This window comes from Cupressus sempervirens, chromosome 2 (assembly GCF_028749045.1).
Source record: "Cupressus sempervirens isolate cs-2001-9-10 chromosome 2, ASM2874904v1, whole genome shotgun sequence".
In the NCBI taxonomy this organism is placed as follows: Eukaryota; Viridiplantae; Streptophyta; class Pinopsida; order Cupressales; family Cupressaceae; genus Cupressus; species Cupressus sempervirens.
This window is the reverse complement of record NC_143119.1, coordinates 728,887,184-728,902,311: the sequence shown is the minus strand read 5'-3', so window position 1 is coordinate 728,902,311 and position 15,128 is coordinate 728,887,184.

Sequence of the window (15,128 nt, the reverse complement as noted above, 5' to 3'; positions counted from 1 at the left end):
GCCCTGTATGTCATATGAGTAGATATCAAACAGATCGACTAACAAAAAAGGTTCCTCAAAAGGTTCTTCGTTACATCCCCATTATTCCACGGATGCGACAATTATTCAAGTGTAGTAGCTTGGCTCAATTTATGGATTATCATGCACGCAATAGAAGTCAAGATGACATTATTCGAATCCTTGAGTATGGTTCGACATTTATGCACATAGAGGAAAAGTGGCAACACTTCAAAGAAGAACCTCGTAATCTCAGGCTTTCATTGGCAGCGGACGGTGTCAATCCATTTGGAGAGATGAGATCTGTTTACTCAGTGTGGACTGTTTTTGTTATCAACAATAACATTCCTCCATGGATGTCAATAAAGAGGGAGCACATTATGTTGGCAATGATTGTTCCAGGTATCTTATCATTTGATAGTTATTAATTTACATGTACTTACAAATCTTGCAGTAAAACGGTCACAATAATTATGTAATGTTACTGTTCATTCAAGTAGGTAAATATCAAGTAAAAGATATGAATGTATATATTGAGCCTCTTATCGACGAGTTGGTGGAGTTATGGAACGGTGTCACTATGTATGACGTGTCTAGACCAATAGGACAAAGACAATTTCAATTCCATGCAATACTTGCATGGACAATACATGATGCCCCAGGGCTAACACATTTTTGTGGTATGTTATAGTGAATTCAAGTTGCACACAATAATTCTAATTATAAAAATCAACATATTTAATAATCCAATTACATCATTATCTTGTAGGTCTTCAAACAAAGGGAAAATTTGCATGTCCAGTTTGTGGTCCAAAGATGAAATCTCGTCATTCAAAAAGTTTAGGAAAGCAGGTGTTTGAAGTTAGATTCAACAATTGAAGTCAGACTCTGCAATCTAGATTAGTGAAGATTCCTTCATTTACTAATATGACATTATTTAAAATCTCACCCTTGATGTTTCCATCTCCATAGATTTCAAACTGATCTTGGGGAGGAGCAAGCTCAGAGGGATGGATATGATAAAAGTAAGGCCACCCAGCAATAGAATTGCAACAGATGTAAGTGTATGGAATGTTGGATGCCTCAATTGCCCTCCTAACAACTCTCTTTTCTTTGTAAAAGCTTAGCCCTGGTTCTACTAGATTGGCTCTATCTATATCATGCCCAAATTCTGAAGGAAGAAACCTCTGCATCAAAGTTCAAAAATATCAATGCCTTGCATGGCCTTTACCATTGAATTATGATCACTTAAACCTCCCTGCAGAACACCCATTATAATATACATGCACATTAATAAGACCCATTACAGAACATGTAGACATTAATAAAACCCATTACAACACAAATTTTTACAACTATAATATAGCTCATGATCCCAACCAAATTAGACTCATTGATAAGGAGATCACTGACCGAACACCCCTTCTTAACATAATTTCTAAATACCCAACTTCACAACATGACAGTCAAACATGATTATTTGTGAGATGACCACTATCTAACAATTTAGCAAACAGCTGCAATAGTAGTTACCATGAACAAACAAGCAAAGCTTAATCATATATTCTAAACCTATATGACCAATCAAAACAATCTACAGTCTGTAAAATCAATATTTTAAACAAGTACACACACTTTACAACTGTGCCATACATATCTACCACAAAATCTTAGTTATGAACAAAGCTAGTGACATACATAGACAATGTTAACACCAGAATCTTTCAATTCATGGAGGCACTTTTCTTTGGCAGAATCATGGGTAGTGATGGGTCTAATGAGAGCATAGGTAGAATCGCCTGCATTTATAGCTGCAAGAGCAACAAAGCGACCAATATAACCAGTGGCTCCAATCACTAATATTTTACTTTTCTCTTCATTCACAAAATCCTCATATGAAGAAATCTCACAAATGGAGGCCATGGTTGAGAGTGAATTTTCCTCCAATAGTTGAGAATAAAGGCAGTGATGAATGAGGGAATGCAACAACACTTGCAACCATTTTTATTTCCAAAGAGCTGAACTAACTCTTACCCAACTTAAGAATTTGGAGAAAATATGTTGGTACAAGCAAAGCATACAAACACACAACATTTATATAGTAGATTGCTCCATCAAAACTGCTCAATTTTTCTCCTATTATATTGTGATGGATATAGATGATTTGCTATTGATATTTTAACTACCCTCCATTGGTTGATGAAACAACGCAAGTAAAATTCACCATACCATGCAAAAATGCAGGGCTCAGAGTTCAAGAGATGCCTCACAGAAGAGGATAAGAGAATTGGCTTCCAACAAGGCTATAGAGCCATGGCTGAACGGCTACTAGCTGAAATCAGTGTGGAAGGTTCTAATAATGATGCATCTAAGCCACAAGTAAATAAGCTAAATGAAATTTATTTCAAATTGAATACTTTACCAATTAGTCTATTTGATGTTAAGTTCCAATATAAAGTGAGTATATCTGTTTTAAGCAAGCAATGATAACAATGCGTAGGATGTTGGAATGCAGCCTGACAATCCTTCTACACAATCTGTGGATGCCGAAGGTTCGCATGATGTGCATCCCAGTGGTGGAGGTATACATTTGCTATTAAATTTTTTATATGTAATTGCAATTGGTGTTTAGATTAAAGTAACATTTTGAATAACAGCTGTAGAGGATTGAGGGGTTGATGTTCATGACCGTGTTGACGTTGAGTCCAGACAAAATGATGTGGTTAGATCAGGTAAAGAGCGCCACAGTTATGTTATTTAAAATAATTAAATACTTGTAACAATTATAATAAATTATTTTTAATTTAACTCTTTTATTTGTTATTGCAGAGGACCCCCCTTTGCAACAACATAGGAATTTGAGATCATCAAGAATAGAGAACAGAACAATTGATGAGGGCGGAATTGATGATGACACTGATGCTCCTCTTAGAGCTTACATAGAAAAAAGAAATAGAAAGAAAAAAAAGAAATGATTGTCATCTACATACCTTAATTGATAATGACTGAATTTTATGTCTCAATGAATTTAATTATGTGCTAATGAATGTTCATGAATTATGTGTTAATGCAGAATATTGATGAATGTTGCATGTTAACAAATCTAATGTGTTAATGAATGTTATCATGTGATATTGATTGAATTTTATCATGTGATATTGATTGAATGTTACATTTTATTAATGGTTGAAAGAATGAATGAATGTTAGATGTTAATGGGGAATGTAGAGTGATGTTAGGGGGAGGGGGGTGGGGCTAAATGAGCTTCCACCTTCACCTGGTTGGCCCTATTTAGTAGAGAATATTAAACTATTCTTGAAACAAAGTGAAGCTCAATAAGATACTAACAATAGGTAGAAACAAGAAGCAATAACAAGCTCCTTCTAGAACATAACTCTTCCCAATTATTGCTATCTTCCCCACACTAGGAATCTCCATCATATTCTCATATGCCTGCAACAAAATTAGAATAACTAACCAAAAATAACTCATATTTTCATACTTCTGCATGCTTGGAATATAATCACCTTGTTTAGCCTTCCCTTGGCTCTTCATCTCCATTGTCTTCTCATCCTTCTCTTTGCACCTTGAGACCTCTATTGTTGTTTGCAACATGTCTTCACACCCTTGCCATTTTCCTTGGTATACCAACTCCTGGTTGGTGGTTGTTCTATCCGATTCAGTCATCATTGTCTTTGTGAATTTTCTTTGTCCAACTTTCAATGGACACCATATAGAATCAATCAATATCATATCTGCTTCTCCAAGCCTTGTTTCTTTGCTATTTACATCAGCATTTGTACTTTTCATCTTTGTTCCAATCATCTCCTTTCCCTCAAGCCCTTCAAGACCTGATCTTTTTCTGTCTTCATCAGCATCCTTTCTCTTTACCTCTGCTACAACCTTTTGAACCTTTTTGGTGTTAGGTTCTCCTTGCTCTTCAACACTTGATTGCTGCTCATTTGTTATTTTTCCTTCAAATGGACAACTTGTCTTCATATCATCCTTTTCTAGGTTCTTTTCCTCAACCTCATTCTCATTAGATATTTGCTTCAAAGCATCATCCTTTTTGATCAAAACATCTTCCATTGCTTCACCATGTTCCTCTTTTCTTAGGAACCTTTCCCTCTCAAAGATAGTGGTAACAAGATACAAGGAGAGAAAATAGTTTTTGACACTTGGAAGGAATAGAAGTAGTTAATTTTTTGAGTCCTCCTTCTGTCACAAAATAAATGAGTACATGGATTGATGATGATTATGAGATTGTTCTTACTGCATCTCAACGTCATACATTGAGGATGACATAGTAGGGATTGAATCTAGGGGTCATCATTCAGATTATGTGAAGCTTCTTGGAGATAAGGATGTTGATCAAAATTATCCTTCACCTTTTAAAAAGTACATGACATTGACTAGCATGTCAGTTTTTGTGCATGAGAAGAGTAATATTTCTAATGTCAGTCAATCAAAAAATACATTGTGTGTCAAATCTAATCACCTCGAGGAAGATAGACAAAGAGATGTGATAGTGAAGGATAGGAACAAGTAGGTGAGAAAATGTTTTGATGAAACTATGGCAAGTGAAGAACTAGGGAAATTAAGGGATCGTGCTGAAGATGTTGAAAGAGCTCTATATGAAAGAGCTCTATGATATCTAGGCATGCCAAGACGATAGCTTCACAAGAAAGAGAGAAGTTGCAAAAAATTAAATAGGAGAGATTGTTCAGACTAAGTATTGTAATTCACATATTGCTTCAAGAACTTCACTCACATTTACCTTGTCAAAAATCTCAACATATAGCATTGAAGTCCTTTAAGGATGAGGTAACAAGACAATAAACAAGAATAGATCAACAACTATATATCGTAGGACCTTGGATTGATATAAGCGAAAAAATGATAAGATGATAGATGTTCATGAAAACATAAAAAACAAAAAATCAAGGTGTAGGAACAAAACACTTCAAGGAACCAAAAGACAAAGGAAGAAATGATAAAGTGGACAACCTAGCTGAGACCTATGACCTGAAACGTTGTCCAGAGAAATCAGACAAGAAAAGTTTGGAAGAAGAGAGATTTGACTTCAGAAACAAGGATAACTTTCAGCTTGTTAATAATCCCTTATTTGAGGTTAGAGCTAATGTTTGATGTTCCCTTATATGACTCCTAAGGGTCTGTGACTAAATCCTTATATTTTAAATCACAATAAACTTCTTTCTATTATTACTTATACTCAATTCTTTATTTTACCACAAATAAATGTTAGGTATTAATAACAATATTTTTTTGATGTAGATATATCAATGCAATTGTGCATGTATCTTGATGTTATGTACAAGTAATATCACCCATGCTTCTGATATATTCTTTAATTCACTGCTAGAGAGATGCAATTGATCTTTGGTAAAGAATATAGACGAACAATATGCAAATGTCTTTTTAAGTAGTTCTGATATCTTCAATCAAACTTTGATAACCAAAAACACTTCCAATAATGATGGAAATGACTTTGTGAAAATTCCCAATCCAATCAATATCAAAGACTAAACAAGGATTATATATATTGAAGTTGGAAGTATAGTGATAGTAAACTAAATGACCTAATGTCATAGATCCTAACGATCTAATGTTGATTACTGATCTACAATAAGTATCATTAGAATTTCTATAGAGCAATTTGCAAGACCGAGTAATCACTGTTACAGATTTATCATAATGTAAAAGTGATATGTACCATACTAGTTTGAAGTTATTCACTGTAACTGATATCTGCCTTATTAAAATGTGATATGATTGATTCTGTTTGGTTTTTAAAGATGTTGGATATTTATTTGATCTTTGTCTGATATAATATCTTTGTAATGGTGATGACCCAATGATGGGTGATCTGTACTGTTGCAATTTCTAATGTAACTCTTGTTACTTATGTGATATATATGTCACTGTTCCTGATCTTAATCATTGTACTCATGGGATCTGGCTTTCTGATGTCTAGTGGATTACTACCACTTATGTCTGTATAGAATATAAAGTAATCTTCTGTTTGAATAATGTCCTTGGATTGGTTATTGATACCTTTTTAATATCATTTGAAGAATTGCAACTCTTCATTGCATCTTTTAGTATTTGGCTCCTCTATCATTATTGCACCCTTTTGGATAACTAATCTGTGATTAGTATTTGTGATCAGCATGATATAATTTAAAGAGAAAACACTTACATTTTAGTATCAAGCTTGTTTTATGAATGAATGGAGAAAAACTAGTGACATATCCATTTCAGCTTTGTGTTTTTTACCGTTAGTATTTGATTATTAGAACATAACTATACATCCTTGTCAATTGGAGTTTCAACAAAGATTTAATATTATTTGGATTTCTTTCTTATTGTAGCAAAGGTTATGGAGGCCCTAAACATTCCAAGATGTTTTCGGTGTGTGCTTTTTTGAACACCTAATACTGATAGGTATTTTAAGTTTTAATAATATGGATCTGTATAATTCTAGTTTTAATACAATCTTATTGCAGGTTGATAGATTTTCTTAACAAGTTTTCAAAGTGTTTTCTGTAAAGTCATTGTTCACTCCAGTTCGATCATCCTGACTTTTAGCTGCAGGTGCCTTGCCTTTGGTCAAGCATAAAGCTTTCCTTAGGCCCATGTAATATGGTGGGTAATTTGTTGGGTTTCTCCTTACCAATGAAAACTTTGATGTGACCCTTACTGTATGCTTTTGCCATGCATAACATGAATAAAAAAATAGCAATACTATATTGATGTGTAATGGGTACACAATGGGTAAAAATATGTTAGAAAATGATTGATTATGGTGTTCTTGTTCATGATGGCGGGAGCACACATTTTGGTCATTATTTTTTCTTTTTTGAGTCACTTAAACCTTTTAAAATTATTTTTATGCTAGGAACTCTAGGTTATAGTCTTAGAAAAGTATTTTATTCATTAACAATTGCTTTAATCTGGCTTGTCGGTGAAGTGCACACAATGTTCTTATTACTCAAATAAATTTGATCCTTTCTTAGATTTGAGCCTAGAGATCATTCGAGCAAATTCCTTGTTGAAAGCATTATCCCATTACACGACAGTGGAGCAGTTAGATGGGGGTGTGAAAAGAGATCAATGTGAATGATTCAAAGTAAAAGTGAAGGCTCTAGAACAACTCAAAATTGATAAAGCACCACATGTTCTTGCAATTCATCTCAAGCGCTTCAGTGTAGTTGGATTTGGAGGAAAAATTGACAAAAAAGTAGACTTTGGTTGTATGTTGGATCTCAAACCATTTGTTAGCAGTTCACATGTAAGTAGCCCTTACAATATTATTTGCCAGTGGATCACATTTTCAGTGGAATCTAATAATATAGTTTTTGTAATATCTACTAGTTTTTTAATAAATATTGCACATTTGAATGATATTCTAGTTTCTCTGTCTATTGATCAATCACAGGAGGGCAATTTTAAGAACACTCTTTATGGTGTTCTTGTTCATCATGGTGGGAGCACACATTCTGCTCATTATTTCTGCTTTATTCGTTCATCCACAGGCATCTGGCATGCTTTAGATGATAATCGAGTATACATTTGCTACAGTTGTGAAGACATGTTTAATTTTGTGGAGCAAGCTCATTATAATTTGTGTATAACAAGATACACAAAAGAACTACAATTTTATGTAGAACCTTTTCTTTATATGGTAACACTAATTATACTGAAGTTTCTTAGACTGATTGAAGTTATTCTTATGACATTTTGTACTCTAGGTCTATTCAGTCAGTGAGAAAAGTGTGCTTTCCTAGAAAGCTTACATGCTATTCTATATACGAGATAAGAAAACTAGCATTCAAATAGCAGGTGGGTCTGAATCTCAGTATAATGGCTCTAAACTAAAGAAGAGGGTGTCATTGAACATTGGACATCCAAAGGAAAACCACTTACAAGATCCATATGCCCCCCAGGTGACAGAAAACATGCATTCTTTCCAAATGACAACAATCTCTTTTAGTGTTGCAGGTGTAAACAAGATATCCCAATAGGTAAAAAATTTGTCAAATGTCAATTTCATTTCAGAAAGTCTAGAAAAGAACACAAGTTTTGGCCAATCATGTAGTAAATCCAGATCATCAGTAGATCATGATGCATCATGCTTGCAGCAGGGCCGCTATGGCGGCAACGCGAGCGGCCTCGTCGCAAGCATGATGCACCATGATCTGCTGATGATCTGGATTTACTGCATGACTGGCCAGAACTTGTGTTCTTTTCTAGACTTTCTGAAATGAAATTGATATTTGACAAATTTTCTACCTATTGGATATCTTGTTTACACCTGCAACACTAAAAGAGATTGCTGTCGTTTGGAAAGAATGCATGTTTTCTGTCACCTGGGGGGGCATATGAATTCATATGCCCCATGATGCATCATGCTTGTGGCGGGGCCGCTGTGGCAGCAACGGTAGTTGGCATCGCCGCCACAGCGGCTCCGCCATATTGCTAACCGTGGACGTCGCAATTGCGACGTCCACCCACGCATAGCGATGAAATGTGCGTCACATGCATAGCGACGCCATCAAAATTCTTGACTTTGCGTCATAATTGCGACACATTTGGAAACATTGTGATGGCCGGTGGCGTCAACACCAATGCTACCGCGCCGCTAGCACCGTCGCGTCCCCGTCGCAATTTTCCAAGGCCGTCACAAGTGCGACGCCCACGAAAGAACTAGAAAGGCTCTCGCCTCAACGAACCCGTGGGCAGATGTCGACGCCACCCGTCGTAATGCGTGGGGAAGATGTTAGAATTGCGATGGGATTTGCATGCATTGCGATGGGAGCCATGCCGGGTTAGAATGGTGAAATTGCGACGGACAGGCGTCGAAATTGCGATGTCTAAGGATAGACGTCGTAATTTGTGACTAAAAAAAAATGATGTCTACTACCGTCACAATGGCGACACATTGCCATCGCAATTGTGACACTTAACCATCGCAAATCGATGCCAAATGTATTAGTGCATCCATGTCATGCCAAAGATGACATCATAATCTCCCATGTCTACTACATAGAACTCATCCTCCAACTCATAACCATCTCCAAACTTGATGTGAATATTAGATATCTTCCAAGTGCATAACAATTTGTCACCATTAGCTACCATGACTCTAAACTTGGCATGCTCCTCAATCTATAAACCTCTCTTGGTCACCCCAAATTCCCTATAAGACCTCCATAGGATGACAGGACTTATAGCTCTGATACCATTGTAATGGGTACCTTGAAAATGCCCAAGGACTGAACTAACTGCTGATAAAGATCTTAATGTTTTTTGCATAGATTTTGCAACCACATAACATGAACAAGAAGGAATTTATGCAAACCTAAGATTGAACTACTACTAGAAAATAATATTAGTTTTCAAACTAATAAAATTAAATACAAAGAAAACTCACTAATTACTCCAACATCATAAAATCAAATACATAACAAACTCTTCAACTCACTAATTACACCCAATCCGCATGTAGCTAGAAATGCGCCCAAGCTGCCTACTAATGAAGTTCATAGCAATGAATTCCAAAGGCCAAACCCCCAGGGAATGATGTCTAGAATGTCACAAGAGAGGATAGATGTCCTCTAATGCCAAGAACATATCTGTAACTCACACATCCATGTTCTTCTCATATTCCACCATGTCTAACAATAGTTACAAGCTCTCCTTTTATTCCTACTTCATAGGGTCAACCACTTTACACAAGCAATGTGGGATAAATAAAATAAAATAAAAGGCTAAGGGTCACACAACTGGACAACTACTAAAGTGGGAACATTACATCTCAAGAGCGCTTAACTATTGAGTTTCCTCCATAATTAAGCCCACTTTGCTTGCAACTTGTGATATTGTCATTAGATTTCAATTGTCAATGAGTTTGACTCAAAAAACTACACAATTGAATCCTTTGAAACATCTAGAACAATATGTATGGAAAATCTTGACAAGCATCTAAAGAAGTATGAAAGATAGGTGAAGAACTATGCAAAATAGTAATTCAAAGGACTATATGTTGTGTAATGCAAAAATGAAGGCAAAGTTAGACGTGGATTCATTGTGTACTATAGTTAGGCATAATAGATGTTACTTCTATTTTTTTAATTTTTTGTATCCATCATCAATTGGTATTGTACTTCATACTCTTGTGAAGTCATCTTCATATTGCAATGTTCTCTTTTGTATCTTATTCTATAAGTGATGAGCTTTGTTGTAAAATCTAAGCAATGAGCTCTTCGACAATGAGCCTAACTCTTTGTAAATAGAAATATGCATACATATATATTATGAGAAAACTCTCATAATGGTTTTTCCCATTTTGAGTTTTCCATGCAAAAATATTGAGTGTTCCTTGCATGAATGTTTTAAACACCATAATTATTTTTTCAAATGTTCCACATCAAAGTGAATAAATTAATAAACAAATGAGACTTATAAATGTTTAAGTGGAGGTTGATTCATCTCCATCCAAAGATCTCAGTGTGTTTGAAATTTTCAAGATTGAGAAAATTTATTTTGTCACTAGTCATATAATTTTAGCATCCATTAGGGTCCGTTTGGCTGCAAGAATATAAAAATGGGAATAGGAATACTTATTCTCAAATAGAAAATTGGGTTAAGTATTTCTATTCTTGTTTGGTTTACCCAGAATTTGATGTGGAATTCACAGACTCAAAAATTTATGTTTTCTACAATAAAAAAAATTGGAATAGGAATACGTATTCCTATTCCACCTATTTAGGTGGAATACAAATCCTCATTTTTGGGCCAAAATGGGAATATTTATTCCAATTTTGATTTGGTGCATCCAGATAGAGAATTCAAAATTTTAAGAATATGCATATACCTATTCCACTTGTATTCATGTTGCCAAACAGGCCCTTATTAACCATACAATCTTTTTGTTCTTCTTTTGTATGGAAACTAGTCCCCACAATCAATGATCTTTCATAGTTTTAATGAGCATGCATATTATCAAACTTCTCATTGTCATCAACATTCGCAACCATATGCAATGTTTCATCATTTAAAATATCAAGATTGTCATCTTCAAATGAGTGGCTACTTTCATTTGAATAAAATCTTCTCTTAGGGTTGTCTATGTGATCTTCTCTTTTGTTTTGTGCTCTTCTATATTTATTTTTTTCATTTTACCTTCTATAGTTATCTTCTCTAAAAGCACATCTAGATGCATACCGACCAATACTTCCACAATTGAAACATTTAAGTGTAACTTACCTTTTTATTTTCGAGTTCCTTTATTTAGTCATATAACAAATTTTGTTTCTCAGTCATCTATATCATATCTTGTATTAGGTTTATCTTCTACTTTCTCAATGTCTTTGAATGCAACTTCCTTTCTAACATTATCAAATTCAGACTCTCACATCTCAAAGCTAGGGATTTCTCCATTAAGTGATCCAATGTATACTTTTATATTCAATAGCATGGACTTTTGGTCTATAGAATTTGGGAAGTGTTCTAAGCACTTTTCTCCAACTTCATTTCCCCCCATAGTTATAGGTCAATGTCTTTGATTCTATTTACCACCTATATTACCTCATTTAACCAAATATCAATGTTTTATTCTTGTAACATCTTTAGGTTCTCAAAAATTTACTTGAGGTTCTATATCTTGACTTGCATGATCTTCATATCTCTTTTAGATGCTGGTAGGATTTTCTCAAATACCTATGTCAAACTTGTGGTGCATGACCTTCAAGAGTTATGAAACTCCCAAACCATTAATAATCGCATTATCATAAAATATAATCTCATATGGAGTATCATGAGTATTATATCCTTTTACAATATAGTCTCATAACCCAAGTGGAAAAGAATTTGAATATGATTCTATCCTTATCTTCCAAAAGTCATATATTGTGTCATCAAACATAGTTACCTTGTAACATCCTCCTTGTGCCATTCTATGCCTTCCTTAATTGATTAAGCTTATCCTAAAAGAATCTTGCTCTAATACTAATTATTGAGCATACCCCAAAACTAAGAGTGAGGTGAATCAATCTTGATTAAATACTTAGAAAATTTAAATCACATTTCCATATCAATTATCCCTAGAAAAATTACTAGCAAAAAGAACATAAATTGATTAACACCATAAACATGAGAACATTGGATTTATATGGAAAACCCAAGAAGAGGAAAACCATGGTGAGATTCAACCCCAACTATATGAAGAGTAATTTACAATATTTGTTTTAGGCTCACTTCAAGAAAGTTCATTTCACTTGGAAAGACTTGCACATTAAGGTGCTCAACCTTAGGGAAAGATACATTACTTTCAAGAAAGATTCACTATATTTTAATAGGATACATGAATGTTACGAATCAAACTAAATATTTCTTTGGCATATTTTTCCTCCAGCAATTCTTCAAGCAATAATTTATCCTCAAAACAATATCTCAAGTGACCAAATGATTATAGAGGCACACCATCCAAATTAATCTTTACACTTATCTTCAACACATATTTGTGCACTTAATTCCAAACACTCTTTTGCCCCTCAACACATTAAAATGATCTTCAATATATATAGACATCTTCATAAAAACCCTCAATGAGGTTGACCAAAAAAAAAAACTTACATCATATAAAGTCAACCACCAAACATAATTATGATTAATTTGGTTTGCTTATGAGAATATATGAATCCTAAAAAAAATAAAAAACACATCTTTATAAGTAGCTCTAAGTGATTTTTATGCAAGAATACATCTCCAAAATCAGCAACAAATGCAATGTGTTGATGAACAATATAGGATACAACTAGTCTGCCCAAAAAAACTAATTCAACTACAAATAATTCAATAGGGATCTTCACACCCCACAATAGGACCCAAAACAATATCTTAACTCATCTTCCAACACAATTTTGGACCAAAATAATAAGATATAAATAAGTAAACTAGTTGATTCAGCTAAAGAACTACAATAAACCACATTGCTGAGAAATATAAAAACAAAACTATTATTGTGAAGAACAAACACCAATTGAAAACTAAGCTAAGAAACTACACAAGTATTTCAAGCACATCTTCAAAACTACAATACCAAATTTATACTAATACAAACCATTCTTTAAACCAATCCTAACAAACAACCAAAATGCTAGCAAACATTAACTACCAATGACATCATCTGGAATGCGTGGGACCTAAAAACATAAAATTACAACATCTACAAAACATAAATATTATATCTAGAACCACAAGATCTCATCACCAAATGTAGAGAAACACAGAGAATAATCCCATACAAACTTATAATTTTCTTTCATGCATATTCTATCTTATGATATTGAATCATTTTGAAAATAACAAATTCTCATTTAAGAGTAACACGAAAGGACACAGGGACATCTAAAGACATATTTCTAACACACTCCTCACATTAAGTTGACATCAATGACAATACCAATGTTAGGAAAGAAATTATCAACCTTGCATTTACATATGGTTATTATTTATAGTAAGTTTACATTTGCATAGAGATTTTCCCTAAACTTTCTCCAAAATTTCACATGGGATAGATGAGCATGGTAGTAAATTTTCATCACAAGATCATGTATACATTTAATATACAAATTTTATTTTTTAAGGTTCTAAAGAAATTTGAAGGCTTTAGAGACTTACAAATATTCTAAAATGTCTAAACCATTATAGTTGGTTAATTCTTGATAGAGTGTGTCATGAGATTTTTGGCAGTTCAAATGGTTTATCAAATAGATACTCAATTCAAAAGTAATGGCCTCCAAAACTTGAGTCTCCTAAAATAGGAAATGTATAAATGTGTTGAACATATAAATGAGGTGTAAAAGGGAGTTTCACATCTTGGTGTGTGTTTTGACACATCGTAGGGCATATTTGATTGGAAATAAGATATATACCACTTGATAAGTGTTTTTTAGCGAATGGTTTTGTAATGTCATTTGATGGTTTCTTATATTGTATATCCTATATATTATGTACATGAAATGGAGGGTGTATGTAAGATTTTAATAACTATTTGATTACTTCTAGATTTCTAGTTGGTGATACTCTTGGGTAAATCTTTCTCTACAAGTATATTGCAATTTTTTATTTCATTTTTCTATTATACTGGGTTACTTTTAGAGTGTAGGATTTTTCTTTTGAAAGAGTTTCCTATTGAGAAGTAAAGTCTTCACACAAATTTTTTTTTTTTTTTTGGGGGGGGGGGTGTGGTGTTGGACTAGGAAAACCCTTGATTAGAGGGAAAACCATGTGGGGATGGTACCCGCAAGTTAATGTACTAATATATATGTTCTTTGAGAAAGGATATGACCCTGATAGAAGTCAAATACAATATACTTAATACAACAATCCTTTTTAGAGGACACATCCCTATTAGGTAACCTTTTAACCCTTGTTAGAAGTTTCTAATCCTATTAAAGGTTGAAAAAAAAAAAAAAGACTCACTACCTAAGTGCTCCAACAAATGTGAAAGACAATACTTTCAGGATAACATATCCAATAACATGAATTGGTTGATCTACAACTTACTTGCCAAAATAGTTCCTCTGAAGTTCACCTCAATAAACCAACATCATCTCTTCTCTTCTTTGACCATTCGACATAAAATTTAGCATCATATACCACCATACATCAAGCTCATCTGAAACCCAACCAAGGAAAACATATTTCCTTTATACCCTTTACAAATAATTAATTAGGTCAGCTTGTTCGAGCTTCCCCAATGTACAGTTAATTACACAGGACCATGCTAAGGTATACACACCTTCATAAGAATTATTATAATCATTAAAATAAGGTTCCCACACATTACAATAAAGATATTACATTCTTTTAATAATGAATTATATGGTTCTTCAACATAGATGGCTACTGGTAAAATATACCACGTGCTAATCATTAGAAACCTTCCCAAAATAATCCAAATGCTTAACAATCACAAACACACATGCTTAAACAAGTGCTCTATCACCTTCTAAGTGTATGCGTGAATATGTGGCCTCTGCTAATACACACACTTCAACACGGTCATTGTGTGCGGATTCATCCCGAAATGAACATTGGATTAT